Source organism: Palaemon carinicauda, chromosome 1 (assembly GCF_036898095.1).
Source record: "Palaemon carinicauda isolate YSFRI2023 chromosome 1, ASM3689809v2, whole genome shotgun sequence".
NCBI classification, from domain to species: Eukaryota; Metazoa; Arthropoda; class Malacostraca; order Decapoda; family Palaemonidae; genus Palaemon; species Palaemon carinicauda.
In genome coordinates this window covers 97,788,589-97,805,830 of record NC_090725.1, presented here as the reverse complement: position 1 = coordinate 97,805,830, position 17,242 = coordinate 97,788,589, and the positions used below count along the sequence as shown (strand labels likewise).

The 17,242-nt window shown below is 38.0% G+C and overlaps 2 protein-coding genes across 3 annotated transcripts in view; one reads left to right on the top strand and one right to left on the bottom strand.

Moving 5' to 3' along the window:
• Positions 1–17,242, bottom strand: part of LOC137649949 (uncharacterized) — a 155,487-nt gene that overhangs the window by 4,526 nt on the left and 133,719 nt on the right. The gene's annotated exons all lie outside the window — the stretch shown is intronic.
• Positions 1–17,242, top strand: part of Mettl3 (methyltransferase like 3) — a 210,296-nt gene that overhangs the window by 191,590 nt on the left and 1,464 nt on the right. Inside the window, exon 12 of one of the 2 annotated variants that reach the window (XR_011045886.1) lies at positions 10,271–13,456. The exons of the other annotated variant lie outside the window; for it this stretch is intronic. The gene's annotated coding sequence lies outside the window, so the exon portion shown is untranslated. Of the gene's footprint in view, positions 1–10,270; positions 13,457–17,242 lie in introns of those variants that run through there. 2 annotated transcript variants of the gene reach the window in all.

The following is a 17,242-nucleotide window of genomic DNA, read 5'->3' as shown; positions in this document are numbered from 1 at the left end:
CAAACTTTTCCCTCTTTTTGCGATACTTTGGTAGAGTGTCATTGTACACGTGTGTGCAATGGAAGCCCACGAGTTGGGGTTGGAGGAAACTAGGCACTGTTGCACATCTGGAGACAGAGAGTTGAGTGGGACTTTCCTTGTTCAGCCAACAGGTAAAATTGTCCCGAGCCTCCGATACCATTGGAACAGGAAGGAACGGGAAATCCATAGAGGCTGACCAGTGATACTTCGGATGCAGCTGAAGAGATCTCTGATGGAGGTGCATGTGAGGAATGATCTTTTCCAACAAAGAAAAGTGGCTGAGGATCAACTGAGTATTGGTTACAACAAAACTCAGGATGACCCTGGTGGCTCCCAGATGGCCATATGCTGAGTGGTATACCAATCTGTTAGCTATAGTTGAAATCGCAAGAGAACTACCTATGGCCATCACTTATCTGTCAGACGCACTTTCAGAGGTGCGACCAATCCGTGAAATCAAAGGAACTTCATGGTTTGAAATCTAGCATCTCCTACAAGCGAAGGCTTTTCACATGGCACTGCAGATGTCTTAATGCCTGCGACAGTCTTCTGCAGAGGGAAGAGCACAAGCCACCCAGAACTTTCATCTCTGCCCTGTTTGGTGCCATGGATTCTTTCTATGCTGTTGTTGGCCGTACCAGGCCTTCTTCAACCCCCGATTGCATTGCCGGTTCTGTACCTGGGGCAGAGTGATGGTATTTGTGGTGGGTGGGTGGGGGGGGGTGAATCTCCAGAGCAACCTGTTTCACCCTCTTTCCCAGCTATGTATGAGTATACTTGGATTCTACTGCCCCTAGGACACCAGACCTTGGACATGCTCTGAGGGAGGCAGACGATCCCAAGTCATGGTGTTCTTTCGTAAATGTCCTTGCACTCATTTTTGAGTGCAACAGTCCAGGAGAGATGACCTTGGCTCCATCTTTGAGGAGAACCTGGGTCATTGATCAGCACTTCGGTGCTCCTCAGTGGCCCAGGTCATCCCTGGAGCAGCCCTGGTCAGATATAGCCAGTTTGGCCATGGATTGATTTGACGATCATACCTGTGAATCTGAGAACTGTCTCGCTTCTAGCCAGTTAAACACAATCTTGCTGCATACCCACATCTTTAGGTTGACCTGTCAGTGTGTGCACTGACAGAAGGAGTCTCCTTGGAGAGATTCAAAGCAGAGAGCATGGCCCTCTCAGCCTCTGAGTTGGCCATGCCCTTCCTCCAAACCGTCTCTTGGCTTGACCAGTGGTCAGGTGCAGTGACGTACCTCACCAAGTCAATGGTGTTATCGACCCCAGAGTCTGGAAACGTACAAGAGTCTCATGCTGTCCGGTGGGAAGGCAGTGACCTTATAGGCACAGCAGTTAGCAACTAGTGGGGCAACTGAGTTTTGTAGAAGAATGATACCGTGATCTCCCGATTTTCAAAACAAGCTGGCTTATAGGTAGCCATCTCGCTTCGGAACTCGTCAATGTGGTTGGCCACGTCTCTCCTTCCAAGGAGTCATGTACTAACAGTGGTGGAAAAATGGAGGATGGCTTCGTCCTTCCTTTATCCAACATCCAACACACAGTTTCCCTCTTGAGTTTTGGCCCTTCAGAGGGAGCTGCAGCCAAACTTTCGGGTTCAGCCATGCTTGCGGGATTGGATACAAGGAAGGCAGCCAGATTCCTTCCCAGACCCCAATCAGGACCATTCACAACTTTTTCCTGAATGGAACTGGTGAATCTACAGCCCTTTTAAGCCACCCAACCTTGTTCATCCAGGCAGTAAGGGGAGCAGAAAAAGGGAAGGAGAGGGAAATGACAGCTCTTCTGCTACCGACAGTAGGGAGTTGCTTGTCGTGGCAGTGCCTTTTCGGCCACTTTTCCTTGGAGAAGATCGTTCCTCACAAGCACCCCCACCAGAGATCTCTTCAGTGGTGTCTGAAGAATCACTGGTCAGCGTCTATAGATCTCCTTTTCTTCCTGTTCCAATGGTACAGGAGGCTCGGAACAATTTTACCTGTTGGCTGAACGAGGAAAACTTCACCAAGGGAGTCCCACTTGAGTTTTTGCCTCCGGATATGCAACTGTGCTCAGATGTGTCGAAAGGGGGGGGGGGGGGGTTGAACATACCTGAAGAACCTTGTAGTTTCAGGGGTGTAGTTAGAAGAAGCAGCATCCACTCATCAATGTCTTGAAAGGCAAACAGTCTTTCTAGTGCTGCAAGTATTATAAGAACATTGAGGAGGCACTTTATAGTGTTGTGACAACAAGACTGTAGTAGCTTACATCAAGCAAGGGGCACGACCCCATGGCCACTCTATAAGCTGACAATGATGATGGATATCAGGGCAGCCCTCAATGCCATAGAGTTATCAGCCAAGTACATTCCAGGCAAGAAGAATGTACTGTACAAGCTGACACACTCAGTTGCCTGGAGCAGGTTGTAAAGTCGAAGTGGTCTCCACATCCCTATGTAATGGAAAGGCTTCTGGTTCATTGGGTTTTCCAGTGACTGACCTGTGCACCACATGACTAAATAGGAAGCATCACATGTTTTGCTCCCCTGACCCAGATACATGGGCCAAGTTTGAATTCGTATTCCAACACCCATGAGATCAACTGGATGGTTATACCTTTTTGCCGTGAAACCTAACCTTTCCTCTAATCAACTGAGTATTGGTTACATCAGAACTCGGGATGACCCTGGTGACTCTGAAATGGCCATATGCCGAGTTGTATCCCAATCTGTTGGCTATAGACGAGATCTCAAGAGAACTCCCTATTGCTATCACTTATCTGTCAGCCCACCAATCTGCGAAGTCAAAGGAACTTTATGGTTTGAAGTCTTTTAGTATCTCTTAAGAGCAAAGGCTTTTCACAAGGCACAGCAGATGGGGGGGGGGGGGGGGGCTGCGACAGTCCCCTGCAGCTGTCTACCAGGAAAAGTGGGCCATCTTCGGCGATTGGTATCGTATAAGGAATTCTTCTCCAGTCAGTACATCCCTAGCGCAGATCACTGATTTCCTTGTCTTCTTTTGCGAGAGAAGCTCCTCTCAGTCACTGCTGTCAAGGCTACCACTCAGCCTTGAGCATAGTCTTTCAACTGAAAGGTATAGACCTCTCCCCTTTGTAGGAGTTGTCTAATCTCATGAGAAGCTTTGAGCAGTTTTGCTCACCATGGGAACTCAGGACCCTGAAGTAGGACGCTGCCATCATTTCCAAGGCTCTTATGTGTACTCGTTTGAGCCTTGAGAAGTGTTGGTCAGGTTTCTGACTCGATACTCATTTGCTGCCTTACCATCAGCGAAAAGACTAGACGAGTTGTACTGTGTCTCAGCCTTAGCCTCCCATGCTGAGGAGTTGGAGTAGCTTTCTAAATTTTGTGCCAGGCTGCATGGCTCAAAACTCAGAACCCATTGGGCATGACTCCATGTTTGATTCTTTCTCTATCCCCTCTCTATGTGAAACATCAGGTGGCAACTGAGAAGAGATGCTTTAGTGTCCTGTGACTGCTCTGTGGTTCTATCAGAAAAAGACCCGACATCTCAAACCTGAGTGTCAGCAACACTTTCTTAGCACTGGCAGGACCAAGAAAGAGGTGTCAAGGAATGCAATCTCTTCAAGACTTCATGAGACAATCAGTAATGCTTACGGCTTGGCCGCTGAAATGGTCTAGATACCAGATAGGACCGAAGCTCGCAAAGTCGGGGGTTAGGCCCCACCCTTGCCTTCAAGAGAAATGTTGGAGGCTGAGGTGTGTGTACACTAAACCACCTTCACAGCCTTTAATCTACAGGAGTACAGTGAACCCTCGCTACTTCGCGGTTCGACCATCGCGGATTCACCACTTCGCGGATTTTTTCCATAACCCATATATATACAGTAATATATATATATATATATATATGTATGCATGTATTTATGTATATATGTAGGTATGTATATGTGTATACATATAAATATATATATATATATATACACACACACACACACACACACACACATATATATATATATATATATATATATATATATATATATATATATATATATATATATATATATCTAAAGTAGGAAGATGTGATGTAATTTTAAGGGAAAAGTATGGGAAATATGTCTGGGTAATAAGCAAAGCTCTACCTCCAGTTTGTTTCTACATTATGATCAGAGATAAATGTAAACAAAACATTGGTTGCCATTTTTTATCGTGCTTTTCAGCATGTTTAGGAAATGCATGATATAAAATCACCTTTAATATTTGTGCCTGTTTTAGTTTAGGGTACTGTAGTACATGCATTAAGTGTTCTGTACATTAAAGGGTAGTTTGTTGTACAAGGGAAGGTTTTAAAAGTCTGAATATACATGTTGAATAAATAGATAAATATGGTGTCACTACTTCGCGGATTTTCACCTATCGCGGCCGCGACTGGAACCTATCTACCGCGATAAACGAGGGTTCACTGTATACCCAAAGGTCCCTTGACACATTGGTGCGTGGTCTTGTGGTGGCTGCTCAAGTAGTTGTGTAACAAGCCCAGCTCCCATGCTGTAGAGTAAGCATCATCTTGTCTCTGGTAATGTATAAATGTAAGTCTGGAATGACGGTAGAATGACTAGCTCATGTATATTCTTTCTTCCCCTCTCTTGGGGACAGAAAGGTTGAAGCGTTACTCATTAGATCCGACTTCATGCTGGTAAACTACACTTCAGAGCTACCTTCTTTAGAATTTAGAGAAGTATTTCTCACATCCTCCCTAGACAAGGGGGGAGGATGGTGGAATAGACTCATCATACGCTAGGTGTATTAATCCAGATTGCTGTCCCCTTCAGACGAAGAGATCCTTTAACCACATACCAATCTTCTTGGACAGGCCAGGCCCTATCAGCCTAATCATTTTTATAATAGACAGATTAGAGGTTGCTGGAGTCATCTCCTGTGCTCCCGTACAGGACCAGGAGGATTGATACTTCCAGGGAAGAAAAAGAATCAATCAATTTCAAATCTAGAGGGACTTCCGATCCACCTATTAGTGAGTCTTCCTATTTTAAAGGATGAAACGTTTGTATACTAGTAGGAAAAAATAACAAATTTAAAAAGTGATTTGTATTTTTCCTAGCTATACAAACCTGAGTCCTTTAAAGTTAAACTCCCCACCTTAAACACCCTTCTCATTTCTGAGTTGAAAGTCAAAAGTGATGAGCTTCTAACAGGTGGGGGGAGGCCTCTTCGCATGCGCTCATCACCTGCCATTAATTACCTCATTAACAAATAGTTAGGAACAATTCAAATTACTTTCAAAATTTGTTGTATCATACTTATATTAGGGATTGTGTATAGTACCATACACAGTACAGTATACCTATGCTTGTAGGTATTTTGGCACACTTGATATTAAATACTGTATATTCACGAGCCTATACCGGTAATTAGTATTATTATGTACAGGTTTCTAAGGAAACTATTAAATTTAAGGTTGCATTTTCATATCATTGTGTATACAGTCCCAAGTATATATTATTGAGACTTCATGTCTGTAAGAAATGTTTTGTGTAAATTCATGAAGCATACAATCATTGTGGCCCATTGTAAGTCTTTTTTTTTTTATTTGCTTTTGGATAAGGGTATACAGTATATGAAACAGTAATAGATTAATTGATTGGTCTTCCTTTTCTCCAAGGTAGAAGTTGGCTTTAAACAGTGAAGGGAAGCTGTCATCTCCCTCTGTGGCTTTGGGATACCCTTCTCTTCTGTATTCCTTTGGGTTAGGAGGGTCGACTTAGGAACTAGGCTACAGGCATTTAAGAAATTTTTCCCCTACCCTCCACCTTGTTGGGATGTCTCAACTACCCTTGAGGTAGTAAAGGAGAAGATTGATTCCTGTTGGGCCTACCATTAGTCTAACAGATCTGCATGTGAGGTGGAGTTTGAGTAGTTAGTGTTGAGGAAATTTTCCCTGGGAAAGTGAGGAAGGCAGATATGGTCCTTCCCTTGTGGGATACTTATCTCATTTGAAAAGATTATCAATTTTTAATTTTCACATTACAGATAAGTGATTTGAAAGCTAAACATATCCCGACAGTGTGTAATAACCTCACCAACCACCTGTGGTACCATGCTCAATATCATTATCATTGGTGTTGTCGTACCACTTGATGCAGGTTATGGGACCCTGAAAATTGCTCTCATATACTCACAGGGGCTTTAAGATGTCAAACCAGCACCTACTGGCAAAAGATTTGAGAGATCAAGTCCCTTCTTTATCTCTTTAATGTGGATGAAAGAGTTGGCTAAGATCTTGTGCTACTTACAAAGTAATTAACTCAGACTTCGTTATCTCAAAAGCACAACTCTGTAGTAAGGTGTTCAATGATGGGACCTTGGTGGACCAGGTTCCTACATAAGTTGAAGATCTTCAGTCAGATGATGATCTAGACTCAGAAGAGGTGGCTGCCTTACTCAGGGTCCTCCGAGGGTAATTTGGTTCCCTCTGGGGAAGCACCATTTGGGTGTTTCCCAGATTTTTTGCCTCCTGGAAGTGTTTTGACACCTCTCTCTTCTGGGCAGGGTACCGTTTATCCTGGATTTGGTGAATTTTCATGCCCTGTGGATACCTCCTCTATTGCCAAGATGGTCAGGGCCTCAGTTTGCTCTAGATCTCCAAGTTGATTTTCTTACAATGGCAGAGAACCATACTTCCATTATATGTAAAGCCAAATATGAACTTCCAAGCAATTGGAAGAAATGCCTTAAACATAAATTGATACAGATGGTCTTCTATTTATTCATTAGATTTTGAAGGTTTTGAAGATCCCATTGGACTTCACATAAACAGCTGTCCTTGTGGCTCTGCTTTGGCTGAACAGTCCATTGTTTACACACATTCAGTGTCTGAGACTAAAGTCACACCCTATTTGGTCTGCATAGTTTTACCAGAAAGTAAGGAGTCAAATAACTTTTGGTTCTACCATTCTGACCGAGAACCTTCATACCTAGATATTTTTTTCATACAGCACATACTTGAGAGCCTATAAAAGTTTCTCTTCTACTAGACAATGCCAGTCAATGTGAAAGGCCTGTATGGCCTTCCTAAGGGACAGGACCCCTTACTGTATAACCTCAAGACATCCTTGCTTGGCCATCTCTTTGAGGATAGGCTATCCCTCAAAATTTCTTTCTTACAAATCTTCCCAGATAGAATCTCTCAAGAGGGCTTTTGATATGGATTTAGATTCGTACATGTTACTTAGTCCTTTACTTTGAAAAAGCCATTTTAATCAACTCATCCTGTACCCTAGTACTCATCCTGTGCCCTGGTCACTCGATGAAGTGCTTGATTTTTTAGCTGAATTATATAACTAATCTATTACCATAAAATAGTTCCTTCAGATGGACCATAAAAGAGCTCCTTCAAATGGCAGTATTTTTAATAGCCTTAGCCTTGGGAACAAGGGTTGGAGAACTTGTGCCATTCCACAGAAAGCTTTAGCTGCTCTCATGGCCATCTCATGATACTAACTCTGGTAACTCTTCATCTAGCCAAGAGTGAAAAGCTCCTTCATAGATGGAACCCCTTATCTTAATTTTTGTTCTAACAATTCAAGATGAGAGTCAGTTGCTGAAAACCAGACTGTAGAACAATGTTAAAAAAAGTCAGTTGCTGAAGACCAGACTGTAGAACAATATTCATAACAATGCAAAGGAAAAGAATTGAAAAAATATCCATATCTGCTTTACAGCCTTGTTATGATTACTTATGCCTGGTATCTAGCTACCTTGCAATTCTATTTTCTAAGATACATATTATCAGAAAGTAGTCTGTTTCAGAATACTTGAGACTGACAAGCCCCTTTTTACAATACCTATTGGTGGTTTCCCTTATTCCCTTATTTAAAAGGCTGATCCACAATGCATTATATAGGCAATTCATTTAAGATTGCCCCACCTTACATGGGACATGGGCTCTTGCTTTGGCAACTCATCAATGATATAAGAAAGATAGCATTTTCCTACGTACAATAGTTTCAGGATATACACCACTTTACGGGTTGGTCTAGACATACGGTGTTTATAGGACACTACCTTATACAAATTCAAATGGTTCAGCATAAGTTGTGGTTGGGTTGATTGTGGCACCTAGAGGGAAAGTCATGTAGAAGGGAAAAAATCTCAATTGGGTCCATTGGCAGAAGTGCCATAATAGACATCTAGCTCCTACCCAAAGATTCCTTCTGCCAAGGTGAGTTAGTTGACTCATTATTAATATGTTCGTGTACGATGGTAAAAAATGCAAAGGTGGCATTAATGTCTTCCACAAGAGAAGTAATAGTTCTCTTTTTGGTTGGTGATGTGTCGTCCACTAGCAGACGAATCTAGCATTAGATATTTTGAGAGGTTTAAGACAGCCTAAATATGAGTCTCTCTTATACACGTTAACCCTTTTACCCCCAAAGGACGTACTGGTACGTTTCACAAAAGCCATCCCTTTACCCCCATGGACGTACCGGTACGTCCTTGCAAAAAAATGCTATAAAAATTAGTTTTTCATATTTTTTGATAATTTTTTCAGAAAATTCAGGCATTTTCCAAGAGAATGAGACCAACCTGACCTCTCTATGACAAAAATTAAGGCTGTTAGAGCAATTTAAAAAAAATATACTGCAAAATGTGCTGGGAAAAAAATAACCTCTTGGGGGTTAAGGGTTGGAAATTTCCAAATACCCCGGGGGTAAAAGGGTCAAGAGCCTAAATATGTTGGTTTCCATTATGCACGCTGAGTCCGTGCTTCGTCAGTTGATACACTGGCCTTAGGGCTGGGAGGACATTATTTCTTTGGTATATCCTGTCTTTTTGTAATTCCTATTATAACCTTTACAGGTAAGTCCTTGGAGGACCTTACAGCATCCCTCTAAATATAAGGTTTTCTTTGCAAAACACATTTTCCTTCTTTAATACATATTTTGGCTGCTTTTAGAAGAAAAAAAATAGTAATAATAAAGTATGTACATAATAAAAATTGACTAAATATTGTAAAAGATGCCTGGCATTATTCTGCTATTTCCTGGTATTCATATTCTACCACACTAATTGGCAAATGCGGTTCATTTCTAGTTAACCATTGTTGAAGTGCCTGGTCTTCAATATTAAGCATGGTTTGCTTTGACCAGCTAAAGTGGCATTTGTACTGCAACAATTCTTTGAAATTGCTATTTCTGTCACTGTCAGCATTTTTAGGCTATGTTTCCTTGTAAATTTTAGTCTTTTCTGAAACAAAGTACTAATTTGCCTACTCTGAAGATAATATCCAAAGTATAATGAAATCTTAGCCCTAAAATGTAGCTGGTTAGCATAAATCCAGTATTATCATTCATTTGAACATTGGTCAGTAACCAAATAGCCAGATCACAAGCTGCAATTAGTGTAAGAATTTATTCATTTCATCCAGACTTTTTATCCTCTTTATCAGACAGTGGCTCTTAAAATGACAGGTCCCCAAAAGTTTCAGAAGGGTATCAAGGAAGTCAAAAAAGGGAAAGTTTAGTTTAGCATCATGATATACCTATCTTTTACAAACAAGAGGCTATGCATGTGTGTTGTACCCACCTCCTCATTCCTCCCACTCTTAAAAGGGCTATGCTAAGAATAAGTTGTGGCAGCAAGACAGCAAAGTCTGTAATAAGTTTGAAGTTACTTTGACATACATCTTTAAAGTTTTTTTTAGAGGAAGAAGTGTATCATAAGTTTGGTTTTATTTATATTCTGCTTTTCAATTGTTTTACTTATATTCTGCCTTTTCTATTAGTTTAAAGTTAACATAACACCAGATTAAGATATAAAATATACAGGGAGAATATACACAAGTAATTTCTGGTTTAAAAAAGGCTGTTGTAAACTTGCTTGAAACTGACAACTTGTGGTTTTATTGTAAAGAATCATTTACGCTTTTTGTTATAATAACAAAACATAAGATTATTTTTCATTTAACTGTAATTGTTTTCAGATAACTATTTTATTTAATTGTAACTAGGTGCAAAACTCAACAATGAAGCCACAGGAATTATTGATTCCTAAGGAATAAAAAGGGTTTTGAGAAAGATATTATGGATAGAATGCATTGCAGTTTTTTATTAAAAATATTAAATAGAAACCTTTTGAAAGTGAAATTAGTGCATTCAGTGAAGAGAGGTCACTTTGGGATCCCAATAGAAACCCTTGTAGATAAAATAGTGCCAGAGACTGGAGAAAGATCACTTGCATTCTCCACTTCCTTTTCAGAGGTTGTTCATAGCCAGCAATCAATTGAATAGTCTGAATGAAGTATTAAAGGATTAGATGTCAACTTAACCAGCTGCAGTCTTTGACAACTCAGGGTTTTCATAAGGCAAATGAGCCCAACCTTGCAAATACTTTGGCAAAACATTTACAGGAAGAACCATCATTACCACTGTGATTTCATAAAAGCCCGGTGTCTGAGATAGTGGTTCATTATAGAATTGAATACAGTGGAATATTAGAGAAATATATGGAATACTGAGAAATACATAGAGAATGTTAAGGAGTATGACTCAGTCCCATTGAAAACATGTTTTTTGGGGGGGCATTATTTCAAGCTCTTATCTACTTTTTTGTTTCACAACCTATTTATTTTATTTAAAGACCAATTGAAAGATGATTTTATATACAAAAACTTGTACATGAGAAATTCTCCCAGCAGTGAAATTAAATAAATTTTTCTCCAAAAAATTTTATTGTTTGAGAAATCAGGCTTCACAATTTTTTGGAGGTTAATTGAATATACTTTAGTATGTATAAGTATGGGCTCTTGGCAATAATTTTCCTAACCACTGGAGATTATAAGGATACAATCATTATGTTTTAAGGTTATTTACTAACTGGTGATGAGCCCCATCCCTGAAATCCAAAAATCACTCTCCCCCCCTCCCACACTTAAGCTATATTTGCTGCATGTACCAAAGGCATACACATGAGAAAGACTGGTTAATAAAGTATATTTTTGTTTGTATTTTTATGGATAAAGTTTACGTTCTTGGGCTATTTAGTTCAAAAGTTTATTTATGAATACCATACAGTATACAGTATGAGAAAATGGATAATCTATTCCTCCGAAATTTATAGAAAATGGTGGAATTACTGTATTTGGCTTACTAAATTATATAGCTTTCCCTGAAATATTTGAAGGGTAAATAGATAGGTATCTAGGTCAGAAAAGGGTTGCGTACGGGTCCAGATGCGCTTGCATAAATACATATAAAGGTCATTTTAGCAATAAAACAGGATTTTCATTAAAAGATTATTTAAAACATAAAATATAGACATTCTCCTGGCCAAAATTGCCATAATCTGAATTTTCAAAATTCTAAGCAAGAGGTCATGAGTTGTGACCCTTAAAAAAAAAATTGAAACATGATATATAAATGTTCTACCTAAAAATGCGATAATCTGAATTTTCAAAACTTCTAACCCAAAGGATGTCAGTCGGCCTCCTGAACAAACAACAAAAGGCATCACATATTAGCAAATGTGACCAACTGGAGCCAAGCTTTACTTTATTTGTCTCTACTTTTAAAAAGACAACACACTAAAAGCAAAGAGGTGCATTTTCTTTACAATTATGAGAACAAATCAATTTCATCAACCTTCTTAGAGGAAAAATATATGTTAGCAAATAAATGGAGCATGCTACAGTATTTTATGATTACAATGACTTTCTCATGCTTCTGCAATATAATTTTTTCACACTAAAATTTAGCTTTTGGGCATCTGATTAGGGATGATAATTTACCGTGACAGTAGTTTGGTAATTAGTTTTGCCTAAGACTACCATTTATAAATGTCATACCTTGGTATATAGATGATATATCATTTGGGATTTTTGGCACTGGATAAGGCTCAGCCTTTAAAACAGAGTGGGATGCACTGAAGAGAGGGAGCTGGGAGAACCACATGTTCTAGTATTATAAGCCTTTTAACTACACTTAGCATATCTTTCCCTTTAAATCTTGTCTCAGATTATACGTCATTTGAACCTTGGCAAGAATCACACCATACTTTTCTTTGAATGAACACATTCCTTATGCATCTGATGCACACACAATGTGGCCTTCATAGTTAAGTAATGTTAAAATTAACACAAAAAATTTATTCAAGAAGGTTAAGAAAACATAACTGCACCAATATTAGGGAACATAATAAGCAGCAAGCCAGGACTACAACAGGAAGCCCTTGTTTTTGTAAATATTCAAAGAAACAGTCTTATCATGTTGAGCAGCGAATGAATTACAAGGTATTCTGGCTACCATCACCATCTGGTGACGTATCGAGGACCATAGGGATTTTATTTTTCTAAGGTTAAAAGTTTTTAATTGCTTTCCATCAATAAGTTTTCACTTTGGAAGCATTGAGCACAAAAATTATGTCTATGAATTAAACCCTGATGTTTATATTGCTTTGTTCTTGAAGCTAACTTGATATCGACATTACCCCCCAAAAAAAATTTTCACATTTTATTCCTCTCACCCACCTAAGGAACATTTGGAGACTAATGGCAAAAACCAGTGTGGCAACTGTACGCACCCTTTTCCGTGTTCTCATTGCTGTGATATCTTGCTATAGATATTTATCTCATCTACAGTTTTTTTTGGAAATCATAGATTTTTCATTTTGTAAGTGTTCAAACTCAAAGTAGATTAACATAGCCTTTTTTATTTTCTGATTCTGGTTTGGATCTTCAATCCACTAATTTTCAAGATACTAGCTAAGTGCTGAAGTAGACGCTCATGATCAACCACTTGTAAACTATATAATGATGACATTTATTAGTGGTTAATGGGAGTCCCCCTCCCCACTGTTGAATTGATTACTTTTGTTTCTGGCTTTAGTTTTTATTTCTTCTAGAACTGCTTTGCATGTAGGTGAGAATAATTCACTCGGGTTTGTGAAAGTGTTTTCTTTTTATATTTGGAGAAGGTTGTTAGCTAACAGCTTCTCTTAGGAAGATCTTTTTAGCTGATAGCAGACTGCTTTGAGTGTTCATACATAAAATAAATTAACATTTAATATTCACCCAGTCCTACATGGCTCAGGACTATGAAGCATGAAGTAGAAGATGATAAATGGCGAAGTATTGATTTAAAAGCTCAAGATAGAGACAACTGGCAAAATGTAACCGAGGTCCTTTGCATCAATAGGTGTAGGAGAAGATGATGATGATACAGCTTTACTATTTTCCTTTGTTTGCATTTAGTTTAGGGGAAACCAAAAGAAGACTGTGAACCATAAGTCTTCTATTTGTGTATCCTTCACTATTTTCCAGTTCAGGCTCAGATCTTTAAACCACCAGTGTTCAAGACAGTATCCAACCACTTGTTAACTAGGTTATATAATGGCCTGAATATTGTATGGTTTCAGTTAAAGAGAAAGAAGATTTTCTATATTTTTTTTTAATAAAATTCAGTAAGTTTTCGTTTGAATTGTTTTGGGAATGACAGTGAGCCCAGTTGAACGTAGACTTGAGACATTTACTGCATTAGAAGTAAAAAATGAACAGTTAACATTTGTAGAACTTGTTGGTAAAGTCAGAATGCTTATTTTGAACAAATACGTTCAAGATTCACACTAAGAAACAGAGATGGTGAATGAAGTGAAGAAGAGCTCTACTCTGATGAGGCATTTAATCTCCAAAGGTACTTATTGCGGGCTGCCAACGCAGTTAAAGCAAGTCAATCTAAAACGAACGAACAAAAAGGGTAATTATTTTTGTATACAGATATCCAAATAAATTACTCAAGTTAAGTTCTGATACTCCCTATTGTTCTATATTGTCTCAATGTCACCAAGATGCATTACTCTCAACAAGATTTTTAGTTATAAATCTTAATTGCTAAATAGTTATCAGTTCTCAAAGGGCAAGTGTTAGGTAATTTGTCAATTTCTGGTATTTCTATTTTTCATTATGAATTTTTTATTCATTTCTGACATTAAGGGTTATAAATTGTTCAAAAATTGCCATTACAAAACCTTTAAAAATTATAGTATTTATTGATCTGTGGAATACATTGAGTGAATTTCCCTCACTTCTCATGAGAAAAATTGTTTTATAATAAAAGCATTTTAGGTTGCGAGTGTGCTCCCAAAACCAATTAAACTCATAAACCAACATATTACCATAATTAATTCTCTAACGCATTGTGAGTGTAAACAGAAGAGTATCTTTAAATACAGATGGGTAATATACTTGATTTATCTCCCTTGTTGTGGCTTATAGTGGAAAAATTTAGTCTTTTGACCAAATGTAAAAGAAAATAGCTTTCAGATTAGGGTAAGATCCAGAGAAGATTAGGCTAGTGGATCATAGAGGGGATGAAGTTAGACCCCAGCCATTTAGATAATACTGAACTTCATTTATACAATTATGGCCTCTTTAATTTCCTTTGTACAAGCTAGGAATGTAGTCCAGTGAATATTCAGTCAAAACTAACCTAACCGTCCCAGTTTCAAACCCTGGTGTAACTCCTCACATTTTGACTAGCTGTTCTAGAACTACATGACTAAGTCAAGATCCCCTATTAAAGTCTCAAACTCTTTAACTACTTTGGAATCTTCTGCTGCATAACCCTCGCTTACATGTTGTCATTGGATTACAAGGTAGAAGACATAGTTGAGCCTATTATCCATCCACTTTCTAAAATAGGCACTAATAGGAACTACTTTTTATTTTTCATTTTTTTATTAATGGTATGTTATAGTGTATGGCCCATATTTATGAGGGGTTGCATTCTGATGGTAGTGTGCATCATTCACCCATAGGCCCACCCACTAGCTCATCACGATTTTCCATATTTATATTGAAGTAGGTGCCAGTGCTTTTGTGGAAATTAATCACTTACCCTACACAGGTAAAAATTCCCATTAAAGAAAACAAATGGGAAGGACAGTATTTGACGTAATGGGATTTCACTTTATCTTATTTTCTATTAGTTTAGACATGAATGAATAAATAAACAAGGTAATTACATATAACTCTGAGAACTTCCTAAATTTGTATTGCTTGCTTACCATAAATAATTCTGTAAGAAGCATTAACTCTGCATGTATGCATAGGTGGAATCCACTTTTAAAGTCCAAACATTAATTTTGTGATATAGTTTCATTTTCATTATTACTTGACATTTAGCTAGATTAAATTAGGACCAGTTAATGGATTTTGTATGATTATTCCTGGAAAATGTAGTTTCTTGTTTGTGACGCATACCTTTCAGATTTACATTACAGGTGTTGGGGACATGTGATATACTAAAGTCAGGTTTCATGTGATTGTCATTAATTTGACAATTTACTAACCTTTGCGAAGTAAAGAATTTCCTGCTCATTCAAAACTTTTTTGTTTTGTTTTGTTTGACTCAGATATGTTTAATCAAAACAATCAAATTATGCAGTGTATTAATAAAGTACAGTAGGTTCCACATAATTTTCAGTTCTATTTTATCAAGAGGAAGGACATAAGTTAAAAGATACAAAGGTCAGTCGAGTGGATAGAAAGAAAGTTTTCCAAATGTTGTCAAGTATGGTGTAGTCTACAGCCAGAGCTGTGAGTGCTGTCATAGGCCACAGTAGCTTATTGAATCCCTCTCTGCTCCAATCCTACCTTTTCCAAAACACATCTGCCAAGTTTCTCAACATTTTCAGTTAGTCTACATTTTGAAAATAAAATGGAAGTAACAGTTAGGTACCAAAGCTCCTAGATAAGGAAAATAGTTTGGATCCATCTTAAATTAAATAATTATTTTTCCAGCTGCAATTCATTTTGTATAGTATGTTGTGCAGAAATGCTTCGATGATTTTAATAGATAATCCTTCTTCCTATGTTTATACCAGGAAGTTCAGTGAAGCAGAAAGAACTAGATTCTTCCTGATAAATGGTATCATCTTTCAGAAGTACTTTTAAGAGGTATGAAATTGGTTTGCATGACCAAAATGTTCACCAGCTCCGGGAACTCTAGCATGAAAAGTGGATGCTGTGATATTGGAGGGTCACACCTAGATCTGTACACTTTTTCCAAGTTCACCATAATTAGATAGTGATAGATAAATTCAGGACTGGACTATTTTGCATCATAATGTATCAATGAATAGCATGAGGACTCTGGTGGCTCCTTATTGGCCATAAAGAGAGTGGTCAGAGTGACTAAGAAGGTTGCCATGCAACCAATCTTCTCAGTCCACCTGCATCTAATAGCATGGAGATAGGAGGTTTTTCCAGGACCTCTTAATTGTCTATTTCAGGTTTCAAAGACAGTCTGCAAATAAGCTTATTGAAGTCAGTGGGATGTCCACTTTTTTGTGCATCAGTAATAGGCCAGTAACTATGTTTGGTTTGGATAATATTGTACATTTTTGCGCTTCCTTTTTTCAAGAATAGAATCTGCCTATTGTAGCTATTAAGGTTTATAGATCCATGCTTAATTTATCTTGTTAAAGGTATTATTGCAGTCATGCAAATGTTTTGGAATTTGCAAGTATAATTACAACATTTAAAAAGTTCTGGTTTTGAACCTCTAGAAGATCTTATCATGAAGCCTAGATATACTTAGTTAAACTTTTCCTATTGGCATTAGTGTTGGCTAAACATACTAGTTAACTACAAGTTCTTTGTGATGTAGGCTTTGGAGAATATACGATGATCTCATCTCCTTTGCCAACATTCAAAGCCAACATGATTTTGAATGTACTTGCTTTGGCAGTACATATGCTAAAATTGGAATGATACAGAGTAGATTAAGACTTTGAAGTTGAAGAGAACTTATGAGAATTATGAAAGTTATTGTTAATTGAATTGATCATTCGTGTTTCATTAAGTCACAAAAATTTTTATTGTTTATGCTTCATTCTGGAATGATAGATGTATCTACTTGCATTTATACATAGAGACAATTTCTTTCAAAATGACTCTTGTGCAAGGATGACACACATATCTTTGAAGGGTTACTTATCAAAAGTTTTACCACTTTCTGTCAATTCCCTATTTGGAGGATTGCAGTTACTTCAGAACAGATTTATTTTTTCTGTGAGGGTTGTGAAGTATTTTTTAGTCAAAAACTGCAGACATTAAGGGTAATGTTTCTAATTTCTTCATGGCATTGGGTTTTCTAATTGCCGTCTATCCAAAGGATATGAACTTTTGGTTAAAGGATTGGTCACATAAGTTCACTAGGAGTTACATCAAAGTTA